Source organism: Pterocles gutturalis, unplaced genomic scaffold, assembly GCF_000699245.1.
Source record: "Pterocles gutturalis isolate BGI_N339 unplaced genomic scaffold, ASM69924v1 scaffold48309, whole genome shotgun sequence".
Taxonomy (NCBI): domain Eukaryota; kingdom Metazoa; phylum Chordata; class Aves; order Pterocliformes; family Pteroclidae; genus Pterocles; species Pterocles gutturalis.
In genome coordinates, this window is record NW_010135001.1 from 1 (window position 1) to 11,810 (window position 11,810).

The window sequence follows — 11,810 nt, forward strand, 5'->3', positions numbered from 1 at the left end:
AGAAGGTGGGGGAAGGCAGCGTTGTTCTCTCGTTAGAAACCACTGAAGCGGGGAAGGGGCATCGGAGGTGAGATGCCTGGTAGGTTGCCCGCCGCCCTTGCACATCCCTGTCCCAAAGAGGTACAGCTGGGGGTGGGAGGCAGCATCCACTTTCTGTTCTGCCCTCCCACCTTCTGGAAGGATCATCACACCTAGGGGATGGTTCCAGTCCAAATGGGTCAGCTGAGGCCGGGGTCTGTCCTGGGAGTCCCCCCAAGGGTGACACTGCCACTCTGATCACACAACTTGAGGGACAGTGTGCTCCTCAGGTGTTTCCCTGCCGGGCCCAAGGGGGTCACGGCAGCTTGCTGGGGTTACCTGTTGTCCATCGGGCTGCCTTGCTGTGCTGCCATATATTCCCAGCCAGGAGAATGTGTGAAAGCAGGAAGATCGGATTTCCTTTGCTTTGTTGTCAAGGCTTCTCCTCAGCCTCCGGTTCCCAAGCTTTATTGTCTTTATAAATAAGCTCACTCTCCCCAGACTCTTTGGTGTTGTGGATGCAGGAAAAGCCCACATTTCTGTTTTATAAATATGATTTATAGCAGAGCTGTCAAGTCACCATATTAATTGCCTCTGGTTTGACTACCCTCTGCAGTTCTGTATAGCCTTGCTTTTTTCTGACAAGACCTTTGCTAGATCAATTTAAGGCTCAGCTAAGCCAAAGCATACCACTAGCTACCCAATCATACCAGTAATAAAAACTCCAAAGGTTCACCTATCCACTTTCTGACACCTGCTGCCCTCCAGGTATGTTGATGCACTAGATGCCGTTGATGTGCTAGGCAGAAGGCACTCACATTTTATGCAGCTGCATTGCTCTACGGGGCTGACAGGAGTCCAGAGCAGATGGGATTATGGGGATGTTGAAACAGCCTTCAAGATCTGTCAGGAGAGCAATTTTTACCATACATACAGCCAAGGATCAGGCTTGTTGAATAAGAATGTTATCTTCAGTCACTCTATGGATCAGAAGCAGACTTGAGTTCATGATTCATTTGCAGTTTAGCTTCTTCTTTTGAGGAAAATCTGCCTACATTGAAGACTTTTGCCTTAGTGTTTCACCAAGCACACACATCTCTCTGTCTCTCTCAATGTGCTGCGGTGACAATCCTCTCGTCATGTGCCTGGGACAGTGAGAAAAAAAAGCCTATGTGATTGGGAGCAGTGGTAAGCATTTTCTGAGTCATGGACTTGCTGCTCCACATAGTGCCTGCACACTGGTGCAGGAGAACAACTCGGTGAAGGAGCACAATTAACGGTTCAGATTACTCTTGACAGTTAGTTTCAGTTGCTCAGCTGCTGCTCAGAGAGAATTGATGGATGCCTTCACACTGGTAATTTCAGGAAACAGCACTGCTCCTCCCACACTTCATGGAATGGAGAAACCACGTTTCTGGCCCTTGTGCCAAAGCACATCCCGATGGCAGAGAAATACACAGAGATCCAAGGTATGAGGAGGAACCAGATCTGCCAACAACAGCATGTGGCTGGAGGTTCTAGCTTTCTGCTAGCCTATTCTTCAAGCAACAATCTTCTGTGCTTCTTCAAGGGCCTTTTGATCTTCAGCCTGTTTCATCTCCCACCCAGTTGGGAGCATTTTTCAACTGTGTAATTTTACTGATCCAGTTGATCTAGCTCACACTGTTGCTGAGGCAGATTTCTGCCGGTACAGGGGTAGAAAACAGCAGCCAGGGGTGTGGTTTTTTAAGATGACTGCTAGTAACAAGCCTGAGGAGAGCCCAATGTTGTGCACTGTACTTCTGTCTCACTGCTCCACTCTGTAGGTTGGTGGGTGCCAGCACTGCTCTGCTGCAGACCACAGAGATGGGTGTTTACCTTGTAAACTGTCAGCCTTTGCTTCTGATTAAAGGATGTGGTCTTTACAGAAAGACAACAAAGGCATTAGCCCAGCATAAAGCTCTAGCAAGCACCAAGCTTCAAAGCCCTGTTGCTTTTACTGAGTTACATTAAACTATGCTACAGGCCTCGCCTTGATACACTGGGATAGCAAGGGAAGAGCAACCTGGGTCGTGTTTCAGGTCTCGCATAGGTTTTAGCACAGATTTGGGATCGTTGCTCTTGCTCCATAGCCCCTGCTGCCCTGAGCCTCTGATCTGTCTGCCACTACAGGGTCACAGAGCAGGAGAGACCATGACACTGTACTGGGCATAGGGGAAGGGACCTAGCAGAAAGCCAGGCTTTGAGAAGCCCTGCTGAAAAGCATAATTCTAATTTGCAGATAGTTTGGACATTGCTCCTTTTCTATGGGTTCTGGTCACCCTAGACATGTCCCACACGTGCCCCAGCACACAGAGTGGATAAGAAGTTATTGAGGACTGAGTACCACTCTCTGCTGAAGGTCCTGGCCTCTTCTTCCCATCTTCCTGCAGCCTGAGCCGCAGCATCACAAAAACATCTGTTTGAAGGAGGTGCTGGGGGTTCCCTCTAGTCCAGCTTTCCACTTGGACCAAGACTTCCCACCACTTGATCAAGTCAGACATGGCTTTGTCTATCAGAATCGCCAGGCACAAAATTTTCAGATCTGTTTCTCTACTGCTTTCTTTAGGATGCTGCTTTCATTGCCCTGAGGATCCAGGTTGTTTTTTAATCCTGCCTAATGATGAATTTCATAAAGCTTGTAAGATATTTCAGGGATTTGAGCCAGCAAGAGAGTGGGTAAGAAATATGTGCGGGAGGAACTGCATGCTAATGAGTACTATTGCCTTCTCTACCAAACGCAGCAAGAAGCAGATCCCAATGCTTTCTGTACAAAAGCAGCTCAGAGATCAATGCAGAAGACAGCAATACCAGACATGGTAGATGAGTGAGAGATATTTCCTAGCTCTTCTTTTCCAAAAGCTTGAGTAAACCCTTCTAGAAGACGCAACCTGTACAGATGTGTACACATGTGCTGAAGCTGCTGCATCTACAAATTCACCACCCTAGGCACAGGAAAGTGTCATTGTACCTTTTCCACCCTGATTGCTCATCATGTCAAAGCTAGTGCTGACTGGCCTCCCTTACTTGGTTAAAGTGCTGCTTGCCTTGGGGAAGTTGGCTTTTGCAATACTTGCAGATTATGTAGAAGAAATCTAGCTTTGTCAAGTTTTGTTAATCCTTTAGTTCATTATCTGAATTCATAGTAGCACTAAATCTTGAATTGGTTAAATATAAGAAGGTATTCAAACCAGTCTAAGAGTAAAGGAAATCAATGTTTTACTAGGGCGCTACACTGGAATATTAGGAGCTTGGCTCTCACAGGGATCACAAATAGCTAAACTACAGGATCAATAGAACTACACATGGCTGTTATCTGGATAAAGGAAATAATCAAACAAGGATATAATATCTGTACTGTAAAGTATCTAGTGCATCTAAACCACCATTGCAGTTCTACAGTAGTTAAAAAGCTAACATCATAAAAGTGCTCAGATATTTACAGCTCCAGCTTGCTGCTGTTAGTAGTGTTACAGAGAACCTAGGACTACCATAAGATGTGCAATAAAAATACAGAGAGACGCTTCTTTCCCTCACTATCTAGACAGATTAAGAGAGGGAGCTAACACAGGCAGAGGGAGCAGAAATGGTGAGGTTTGATGAGAAAGCTGAGAACAAAGACCTAGCCCAGGGATACATCTTAGCCACACTGTATAGCAGCTACTAGGGAGGTAAGCTCTAGGAGCCTGCTAAGAAGAAGGGAAGCTCCTGTGTCCTCTGTAACAAAGCAGTGTCTGGAGAGACACCAGCCGTGACTACTTCGTGTTCTTACACCTTGAGGACTAAGCCTGGGAGTGCAGATTAAGAAGTGGCACCAAGGTAAACTGTGGCAGCAACACTAATTTGCCAGTGCAAGATTCTCCCACACTTGGCCCAAGCTCCTGGGACAGGACTCCCTCAAGCACAGTTTGCATTGCTATTTGCAAGTCAGGAATGGGCACTTGGCCTTTCTGCTTCCCTTTGGAGGGCCTCAGTGCCCGCAGGAGGTTAACAGGATTAAAATGTGTTTTATCTGTCTGAACTCAGCTCTCCGGAGGTCAGCTCCCTCCCTAGACATAATGTTGACATACACAATGTTACGTAGACATTCCACCTCCTTTCTCAGGAGCAAAGTCCAGACTGCCCCACCAGCCATTCCTAAAAACTGTTTAATTTTTATCCGCCCCCAAGCCCTGTGCTGCTGCCATTAGTATTTTCTGTGGCAGCCCTGAACAGATTCACACTTTTTTGCAGTACTGGCTGTACACCCAGAGTCGCAGAGTGTCCTTGCCCAAAGGGACACTGCACAACAGCAGAATGTGGGATAGCGTGACAGTAAACAGGCTTGTATTCTGGAGAAGGAGAAATAAGAAACTACCTCTGTCTCGTCCATAACTTCCCCCATCCTTTGTGCCTTCCTCAATGCCTAACAGTGCTACAAGACTTTGAGAGGGAACTACCATGTCGTGTCCTTCCAACACAGGGCAGAGCATCATGTCAGGTGAAAGAAAAAGGCAAAGTGCAAAGGCTCAGAAATCTCAGCTGTCACCTACTCTGATGCACACAGTGGGAAAATCACATTCACCAATAGGGAAACTGAGGCAAAAAGATGGGGAATCACCTGGTAGCAAGTGTTATGAAAGAGAACCTAAAGCAGTAGGCAAGACTAGACATTTGACTTAAGGGTGAAGGCAGTAATATAGATGAAGGGGAGAAGAAAAAGAGTGCAGCACTTGGTTGCACAGCTCACACAGTAATGCCACTGGAAAGCTGCTTATGGCAGAGCTCTTTGTACTCACCTTCCAGCTTGCCCAACTGGTTATGTTCCACTAGGTCCCAGGTGCATCTCAATGCTTAGCTATTTCTTTCAATAGAGCCACTGCTTGGTGTTTGTCTTCGCCAGAGCTTCTTAAGTTTTTTGACAGTGCTGCTCTGCTCCTCTCCAGACCTGGTAGCCTGGAGCTACCAAGGAACCACTGAAGGGTAACTAGGTGTCCTAGGGCAGGAGACAGTTGGCAGTAATTTGGGAGAGGCGGGGGGGGGAGTAGAGAATCATAACAGAAGAGCTAAGATACATCTGAATGGACAGTAAATTAAAGCCTGGGTGTGGAGCACCCGGAGTGGTAAATGTCAATAGCAATGAGCTTAGCGTTCACCAGGACATCAACATGTTTAGGGGTAGTTCCTCCAGGCACTTAGACTGGGAAAAAAAGGACAATAACTAAATCATAGTGACTCACAGAGGAGGGACAGGATAAGAAACTGAACGCTGTCATCTCCTAAAGCATATGAAAAGGCACATGCAAAAACAAGCCACGCTAAGAATGCAGAAGACATAAGAGCTCCTTGTTCTGTGTCATCATAAGGACTTCTGACCACAGCACCTGGACACAGACCTTGGTTCCCAAATTGTTAACAGTCTATTTGGACACAGCTCTTGGTGCTCATAAATCTGCAGTAAGAGAACAGAAGTGAGTGCAATTGGTTCTGTTTTAAGATAAAGTAACTATTGAGTTTTGCTGTATTTTTTTTTCCTGCTGCTGGTGCCTCCATTGCCCACCTCTGCACTGGTTTCTGTCCAATTCAGCCTTCTCTTCTGCTCTACTTTCAGCAGCTCCTCAGCAACACAGCCCTTACCAAGGCCACTCATGTCTCACACAAGAGCTAAAAACCCCCATAGCCCTGTTCGTGGCCAGAGCGTGGCCCACAGACCCTTGAAGCACCAGAGTCCTGCAGGTCTGTTTGCCAGGTTGAGCCATTCCCATAGAAGGCCTTCCTTCTCCTCCCTAGTGCAAGAAACAGGCAAGCATGCAACGTAGTCCCTGAGGTTTTCCTTCCCGAGAGGTCTACCAGCCCTCTTGCCAAACCTAACAAGCCTGGTGAAATCAGAGCTGGAAAGGCCTTTAACAAAGCATGTCCAGCATACGGAGAAGGTGATCAGGGAGGCTTTTGCAGTGCTATACTGTGTACTTCCCCTCTACCTTGCTCTTGGAAAGTCTAGATGAGGACTGGATGTTACAAGTTTCCTTCCACCACTGTTTGCCTCTTTTAAAGGTGAACTCCCAGCCCTGCATCTCAATGTGGTCCAGTAAGCAGCTCAAGGACCAGATCCTGGTGCTATGGGATTTCAGCTGGTCCACTGCACTTGCCTCCATACGTACATGGTGGAGAATGCAGGCTGGTGGCATGGCCTCTCCTGGGCCTGTACAGGATAAAACCACTTTACAGAATCATAGAATCATAGAATCATTGAGGTTGGAAAAGACCTCAAGGATCATCAAGTCCAACCGCCAGCCCACACCACCTAACTCCCTAAACCATGTCCCTAAGCACCACATCTACACATTTCTGGAACACCTCCAGGGATGGTGACTCCACCACTTCCCTGGGCAGCCTGTTCCAATGTCTGATCACTCTTTCAATAAATAAATTTTTTATAATATCTAGCCGAAAAATAGAAGAAGACCTGCCCCAACAAGAAGTTTCCAGAACCACCAAGCTGGTTATTCTTAACTACTATTAAGCAGAATCTAAACACGTGCTGGAGCATCTCCTCATCCAAGACCTTAATTCAGAAGAAACCAGATCCTATCAGAGAGAGCTGAGCTGCCTTGAGAAAGTCTGCGCTTCTTTTCTTTGTGAGCTACCGGTCTTTGGAAGATTAGAGTAAAGCTGTTCCAAGAAACCCAAATGATCATTTCCTGCTGGAGCGCAGTATTTAGCTCTTGGGGTGGCACAAATTACAGCATCCTTATTTTTATTTCAGTATTTATTTGAATGAAATGTACAACAGAAATGCGATGCTGGCTGTATTTTAAACCCACGAGCACTCTGTAAACAAGCTCAACCCAGAGAGATTTGCATGTTTCTTCTTGAAACATAAGGAGAACCAGCGAGACTGAATAATTGAAACCATTCATGGAGACTTCATTTTCTTGTTTCTTTGTTGAACCTCATACAATTGGCCTCAGCCCATCGGTCCAGCCTGTCCAGATCCCTCTGTTTGATGCAGAAGAGGCTGTATTCCTGAAAGGATTCAGAAAGACTGACACCTCTCATTTCTGTGACAGTTGTCTATTCTATAGGAATCTGAGGAAAAGCTTTGCATTTTTTTTTTCCCCAGAAATCTTTGTATGTGATTTCAAAGCTTGCTTTGCTTTGTGAACTCCAAACATGTCTGAACAACCTGGGTGGTTTAACACATTACAGCAATGTGTTGACATATATATGGAGTTTTCCTATGTCTGAGCTAGCCATTTGCTGTTATTTCTGATGCTTTTTGCAGAAGGGGACCCTTGTAGGGAGGCATAGCCAATGGAAATCACAGGATGCGTTTTCAGCCCTTTCTCAGGCAGCACAGGCACAGCCATCTTCCAGCTTCTACCTTGTACATTGCTCTGACAGGCTGTTGCTTAGGCTGCTACTGTGCCTTCTGGCACCTAGAGGTGAGCATACCAGCAGAGAAGTGACCGCTATCTTTTGGGGACGGGAGTGGTCAGGATACAGCACCATCCAGAGCTGGTTTGGGACATCCTGTGCCTTAGAGACCTGTCACTCTGCCAGGCACACAGGCTCTCTTGGTAACTTGCTGTGGCATGCCTCAGCAAAGGCTGGCATGACCTCAGGCTGGAGACTTGTCACTGAACACTCACGTTGTTTTGTCAGCTGAGCATTCGCGTTCCTCCTTCAGCACTCCTGGGTCGAGACTCAGCCTTAGCTCACTGTGCCCCAGGAGCTGGCACCCTTCTGCCACCTGCTTGGGCGCCTGGCATGTGTGCAGCATGGCTGGCTGGTGATGAGCTATGCCTGGCATTTGCCACCCCTGAAATCAGGCCATGAGGAAGGCTTCATAGTCAGTTCCTCAAATGTTGAATTCTGCCACCTCTCTCCAAAACCTGGTGTATTCTTTTTAATGTATCTGTTGGCCTCCGAGCTCAGGAGACAGACTGCACCTGGCACCCATCCACTGAAATTCCTCCTACTTCTACTGCTCTCCCATTGTTGGGCTCCTTGCTTTCAGGTTTGAAGACCCTGAATTAGGGCTCTTCTGACCAGCAAAAGCACAGCATGGCACTTTGTCTGGGTTTGTAATCAGCTGGCTCATCAGATGATGCTGGCTTCTCCCCTCCCTTTTCCCTAGTTACTGATAAACTCTACAAATACTGATAGTTTTTCCCTGATGTTACTCTTTTCTTTGTAGGTGACTCCAGCTATGATGTTTGTAAAACAGGCAGGGGCAGGGCGGTCTCCAGCCAACAATCTGGTGCACTAAAGGCTCACCAGTCAGCAGCAGCTGTAGGCTAATACTAGCACTTAAAATAAGGACTTTTCACTGTAAAAAATGGGCAAACCCTGTACTAATCCTGTTTCAAAGTTGGAGAGAAAACTGTAACCTGCCAGAGATGGGCAAAGTTTGCAACAAATACTCGGGTGGGATGATCTAGTGTCATAAAGTGTGCTTTGGAAAACCTGGATTCTGCATCTGGCTTTTTTCCACTGAGAAAGTAATTTTTCCGTGTCTTGGTTTCTCTCGGTAGAACAAACGGGAGATTTGCTACCGACTTCCTTTCAAAAAGGAACAGAGAATAGTCTGTAGGTGCGAAGGGTTGTGAGTGGTGCTGACTGACACCTACTGGTAAACTAAACACAGTTGATAAGGTAACTCCAGAAGCTGGGCTGTATCTGGGGGAGATGGGGGAAGGTGTGGTGATTTGTGTGTTCTTTTTAAATATGAAAAATTATGCTTGCTCGTTGTTGAGACAAATGCATCATACTCTTGGAGAGACACAAAGAAGAGACACTGCTGGGAGCTTTCCATGCTTGTGGCCATGGCTGGTTGGGCCTGCCCCTGGCCAGATGCCTGAGCCTGCTTTCAGACATCTCTGCCATGCCCCTCCCTGTGCACATCAATGAATCTCTCCATGCCTCACCTGTACTTTGACACCGGGGTTAGGACACTGCTTTCTTTCCCCTTAACTGGATCTGAGAGCACGTTTAGGCAAGCTTCTCCTTTGGAGCACATGCAGCACCTGCCACAGTGCAGCTCAGATCCTGGCCGCTGCCACTGCCGGCACAAATAACCATGGTGGTGTTATGTCTTCAGAAAACCTTATACTTTTCTAAACCTCCTTCTGAAGATTTTTAACCACCTCAAGGCACAGCTATCTTCTGCAAGACAGGGGCTCCCTAGCCAGACCTGGTAGTTTAGAAGGCATCCCCCTCTGCAAATTGGAACAAAACACAGCCATGCACCTGCTGTCAAGGAAAAACTACTTTACTTTCCCCATGAGACAGATATCATCTAAATAATGCCAGCTCCTGATGGGAGGCCTGACAGCACACATGTGAAAAGAGACTGTATGAACTTACTGTTCAGTGTATTTATGTTATTTCTCAAGCAGCTTGAACACACGATTGACAATTACACACAAGCAGTTGCTGGGGACAAGTGATTGCCTTGCCCTACTCTAGGACCCATCATATACACGACAGCATGTTGGCAAGGAACAGACAAGGCACAGTTGCACGGAGATGTACAAGTAAGAGAAGACACTAATGCAGGCATAGGCACATACCAGTGGCAGAACTTGTGTTACACTGAGCACCACTGGCACCACCAAAATCACAGCACAGGGTGAAGGAAGTGGTCTTTCTGCCAGAGAGGGGGAAAAGAGCTTGCTGACCAGGCTGTTGATGACACCCAGCAGACCACTGCAGCGTGTGGTTCTTCTCTGATCTCAGCCAAAGCTGGTTCAAGGCAGCTTAGCTGACTGCTGCCCCTTGCCCCAGAGGAGAGGGGGCTGCCAGGTTGTTCTTGTCAGTGGGAAGGGGGGAGCCCTGGCAAGCTGGGCTTGCTGCTCCTGTGGTTGCCATGGGCAGGCAGAGTGAGGGGCAGACATCCCTCCCAGCCGCAACGGCCCCATGGGGACTCCATGCTCTCCCTTTGCAGGGGAAAGGTAGCTTCCCAGGATTTAGGCACGAACAAACCCTGCAGTGCAAACACAACCGTTTTGCTCCTCCTGCTGCCCTAAAGGGCATCCCACATTGTCTGTGTCCTTGTTCCCTGAAGCTGATGGTCACTGTCCCTTGGATCTAAGCCCAGCTGCCACAGCATTGTCCTCTTGCCTCACCTGCCTTCCCTGACACTTAGGGGGTCCCTGTGCAGAAAAGAGCAGGGTGGTGGTGGAGGTTGCCTCCTGGAGTGTGGTGACAGCAGGGTTCTTGTGCTGCACTGCAGTGGCTGCAGCATCCCTGCTTCAGTGGGTGAGTTATCCGTGGGGCTGGTCCGGCAGATGCTTGGCACAGCTCATGAGGGGAACAGAAACACTGGGCAATGCAAAGACAGAAGTTTTGTGTCACCTTTTCTGTTGAGCAGAACAACCAAGCAACACTCTTGGTGAAAAATCTGAAGCTTTCTAAAGCCAGACCTTAGAGATAATCACTTTCATCTCCCTTTTCTTCTCAGGATCTGAGTTGAGAATCCTGTTGTCCTCACAGTAGTTGTTGCTATGTTAAAGAGCTGAGTCTCAGCCAGCAACATGCCTTCCACTGACTCCACCAGCACAGAACCAACCCTCTGAAGCAGTCAGTTGCTGCTTGGAACCCTCCTACAGTGCCAGACGTAGTTCTTCACAGATCAATATCCCATGTATTTGATATCTATGCAGTAATGCAGACTCAGGACCTCACCTAATATTCTGAGTCTCTGGAAAAGGCAGGCACTGCTTCAGAAACTTCAAAAGAGCAGCCTATATTTTTGATTTTGCCATTAGGCCTCAACCATAGTCCGCTATTGAGCCAGGATCTAAAACAAGGTCTTACAAATGAATTTAAGGAAGAACCTTCTTCTGTGCCTTTCAACACACAGAGCGCTCGTTTCATTAACCACAAGGGGCTGTGTGCACTCTTCAAGCCCATTAGAGAGCAGGTAGCTCCTCTGTTCAATTGCAACTTAACATACGGATTTTCTCTTTAATTAAAATTAGTGAAAAAGAAAAAGGCCTATTTCAGGAAGTTCTTCTGACATAGGCTGTTTTCTTATTTATAAAGGCAATAGCTTCAATGCTGAGAGTAGGAGGAAATAAGCAACATCATTGTTCTGAGTTCAGCTGGAAAAGCTGAACGTAAGAAGCTCTTCCTCAATTCTGAATTCAGTGGGAGTAAAGAAGCGTGGCAATGTCTCACAGATGTCTTATCCCCGACAGCAGGAGCAGCTGGTTGGAAGTGAGCTGTGAAACCCTGCAGTTCCTGCATCCACACCTCTTGGCTGAAATCTAAGCTCACTGTGGGCTGGGTGACAAGGTCTCACAGCTCCTGCTAGGCTCTGGCAGCTGAATGACGCTCTGCTGCAGTTTATCAATGATCTCTCGTAGCAGTGACAGCCCTGGAGCCTGGGCCACCTGGGGACAGGCCTGATCCTGAGGTCCTTCAGTCATTCAGGCTTTCCCCCAGAACACAGTGACACATCCATCTTGAAAAGGTGGCAATACAAACTGCCCCTGCACAACATCCCTGCACTGCACAGCACACTGAACAGTGTAGCATTAGCAAGAGTTGTGAGGAGTGGTCTGGGACAACTCACATTTCCACTGCCTTTAAGCCTACGGAGCCTATTTGAGGTTAACTCTTGTAGAATACCAGAGACTAAAATATTCGAAATACATTTACAGTGGGCCTGTAATAGCTGCAATAGTCTGCATCAACTACAAGGAAAGAGAAGTCTCAGCAAAGCGAAAATGTCTGGGAAAGAAGTGTTTTGCAAGTGATTGAAAAACTAATATTCATCTCATTTTCAC